This window comes from Gorilla gorilla, chromosome X (assembly GCF_029281585.2).
Source record: "Gorilla gorilla gorilla isolate KB3781 chromosome X, NHGRI_mGorGor1-v2.1_pri, whole genome shotgun sequence".
NCBI lineage: Eukaryota > Metazoa > Chordata > Mammalia > Primates > Hominidae > Gorilla > Gorilla gorilla.
This window is the reverse complement of record NC_073247.2, coordinates 140,769,751-140,773,151: the sequence shown is the minus strand read 5'-3', so window position 1 is coordinate 140,773,151 and position 3,401 is coordinate 140,769,751. Positions and strand designations below refer to the sequence as shown.

The following is a 3,401-nucleotide window of genomic DNA, read 5'->3' as shown; positions in this document are numbered from 1 at the left end:
GGCATGTTCGCAGTACACAGATCGTTGCCTATCCCACCTACTTCATGTGCTTGGGAGCCATGTTCTGTACACACAGATACTCATGATGCTTGAAGAGGTCCTATCAGGACTTGTCACACTATCATGCCAGTCATATACAAAAACTCTCTTACAAAATGTGTTCATTTCCTTCTTGCTATAGGAAGGCCCTTAGAAACCAGGCGATTCTTCAAGAGAACTTTGCGAGGTTTCTGTGGAAGGTGGGCATTTCTCTCCAAGCTATGCTTCTAGCCTCACCTGTAATATTCACAAATATTGTGACCCAAGTATAGGATTGTGGATGGCTCAGCCAAACCCATCCCCACTGCTGGAGACACAGCTCACAGGGGCCACACTGATAAGAGACCACCATGATGTGCCCAGGTTGAACTTTGTGTGTGAAAAACAGCATAGTGAGCAATAGGTTGTGTGTCTTGGGTTTGCAAGAAGAGAGGATTTGGGCATCTTTTGCCAAGGGTTTCCATCACACTCTGATGATGCATGCTTTGCAATTAGTAAGTGTTCCAAAAAAGTCTTAATAATGCAAGGATCTTAGGTTAGGCTGTCTACCTGACTCACTGCTAGTCTTCAGTTCTAGATGTTTCTAAACCAAATGTTTATTTAAGTAAGCCCTAGCCGTGTGCCCCTTTTTATACTAGGCCTTGAAGTAAATGCAGAAGTATCACCATCACAGTCCCTGCCTTTGAGGAGACTGCAGTCTGCAGGAGGAGACAAAACATAAATATGTTTAACAATTACAAAGGGGCCCCACCCCCGATGACGCCAGGTGCCAAGTGCATGGGGATTCCCGCAGCCCTGGCCCCTACCCTGCCTGCCCCACAGCAAGATGGTGGCCTGAACGCAGCTGGCAGTGGTAGAAAGAGCTGTCGGCTAAAGGAAGTGGAGGGGCCGTGGGATGCGGAGAGCTGGGGGCTAACTCCCGGACAGTGGAACAGAGAGAGCTGCTGACAACAGTCGCAGGTGGAGGAGGTGTCACCTCCCAGAATGACCAGTGCAGCCCCTGCTAAGAAACCCTACTGTAAGGCACCACCAGAGCATTGGGAGCTGCGACTGGAAATTCCTGGATCCAGGTTTGAGCAGGAGGAATCCCTGACTGACTTGGAAAGGATGAAGCTCTCGCAGCAGGATAATGAAGAGCTTCGTCGGCGCCTGGCCTCAGCCACGAGATGCACTGAGGTCCTGGAATGTGAGCTGGAAATTGGGCAGGACTGCCTAGAGCTGGAGCTGGGCCAGAGCCGCGAGGAGCTGGACAAGTTTTAAGGATAAGTTCTGCAGGCTGCAGAACAGCTACATGGCTTCCCAGCAGACCAACCAGGAGTTGGAGGACAAGCTGCACACACTGCTCAAGAAGGCTGAGATGGATAGGCAGACGCTGGACTGGGAGATCGTGGAGCTGACCAACAAGCTGCTGGATGCCAAGAACACCATCAACAAGCTGGAGGAGCTCAACGAGCGGTACCAGGGGGATTGCAATCTGGCTGTGCAGCTCCTCAAGTGCAGCAAGTCCCACTTCTGAAACTATGAGTTCTCCGACCTGTCCTGTGAGCTACAGGACATGGTTCAGAAACATCTGCATAGTGGTCAAGAGGCCTCCAGCCCGGGTCCTGCCCCCAGCCTAGCCCCAGCGGCTGTTGTGCCTACTTTGGTCATTGCCCGAGTGTTAGAGAAGCCAGAGTCTCTACTGCTGAATTCAGCCCGGTCAGGCAGCTCTGGGCACCCCATGGCTGAAGATGTCTTTGTGCATGTGGACATCAGTGAGGGTGCCCCAGGCGATCCAGCCAGTCCCCCGGCCCTTGGCAGCCCCACCCCCCAACCCAATGGGGAGTGTCACTCTCTGGATACTGCTGGGGGCTCCCCAGAGGAAGAGCTGCCCCTGCCAGCCTTTGAGAAGCTGAGCCCCTACCCCGCCCCATCTCTACCACTCCCACTGTATCCTGGCTGCAGGGTAATAGAGTTCTCCAAGGATAAAGTTTGGATCCCCTGCAACAGCCCCCTGCCCAACTGCACTTACACTACCCGCCAGGCCATTTCGCTGAGCCTGGTGGGGGAAGGGAGTGAGCGGGCCTGCCCCAGCCCAGTGCTCAGCGCCCCTGCCTCAGCCTAGGCCTCACTCAACCACCAGCCCAGCTCAGTGCCCCCAACACTCAGTGCCCCAGCCAGGTCTGTTAGATCTGAAAAGGACCTGCTGGCCAGCTGGCAGTGGGCATTTGTGGACCATACTCTGCCACCTGCTGCTGTGGCCCAGGTCACAGCCTTTAAGAGTGACACCCTCCCTGAGCTGCAGCACCGTTTTGCCCATAACCCCGCTGACAGAGATTAGGTGGTCCAGGCACCTTCTCCCTGAACCAAAGAGAGTGGGCTTTTGCTTCCCACAGAACCTGACTCTGGCTTTCCCAGGGAGGAGGAAGAAGAGCTGAACCTGCCCATCAGCCCTGAGGAAGAGCGCCAGAGCCTGCTGCTCATTAACAGTGTCACAGAGGAGGGTCCTGGCACTTCCCACACTGAGGGCAGGGCCTGGCCACTCCCCAGCTCCAGCCGCCCCCAGTGCAGCCCCAAAAGAATGGGGGTTCACCACCTGCACTGCAAGGACAGCCTGACGCAGGCCCAGCAGCAGGGCAACCAGCTCTACTAGGGCCTCTGCTGGCCTTCCTGCCATTGCTGCACTGGGACTGCGAGGAGGCCCCACACCTTGGCAGCTCAGGGTCCCCAGTCCAAGCCCTTGACCTCTTCTCTATCCAGACCTGCACAGCTGTTCCCTGTGTGAGTGGGGTTGGGCGGTGGGCCGCACCAGGCCTGTCAGCTGCGTTGACTGTGACACAGAGGCTTGCCTCATGGTTTTCCCCTTTTCTTAGAATACTTATTCTCCAGAGGTAACATGCAGTTGGGTCTCAAGACCTTTCCTCCAATCAGCTCAACCCAGCCTAAACTGAGCTGTTCTGGGGAGCTGAGGAGTTTATCAGTATTCATCTTCCATCCTCCTTCCATAGTCAAGTTTGTTATTTTGTTTTCTTGGGGGTGGGTGTTGTTGGAGTTACTGACCTCTAATTTCTGTTTCCTACCTGTCTCCCTTCCCCCCAATTCTTTGCATGGCTGTTGGCCTCAAGGGGCCTGGCACAGCTGGCCTCAGGGATGAGGGAGGGGACTGACTGAGGGCTCTCCTCAGCTGTTTCTTCCCTCCCTCTGGAAGGGAAGGTGGGGTTCAGGGGCCTCAAGCTGGGCTCTGGGGTGAGGCCTGCCCCCCTCCCCCCAACCTTGGCTCTAGACTGTTACTCCCAGCTTTAGGAAATTTTACTTTTTTTTTTTTTTTTTTCTTGAGATGGAGTCTCGCTGTTTCGCCCAGGCTGGAGTGCAGTGGTGCAAAC

The 3,401-nt window shown here is 54.8% G+C and overlaps 1 pseudogene; it reads left to right on the top strand.

The window, feature by feature from the left end:
* The first annotated feature begins 1,023 nt into the window (after nt 1-1,023).
* LOC101146089 (tight junction-associated protein 1-like) lies at nt 1,024-2,636 on the top strand (annotated as a pseudogene).
* The last annotated feature ends 765 nt before the right edge of the window (nt 2,637-3,401 follow it).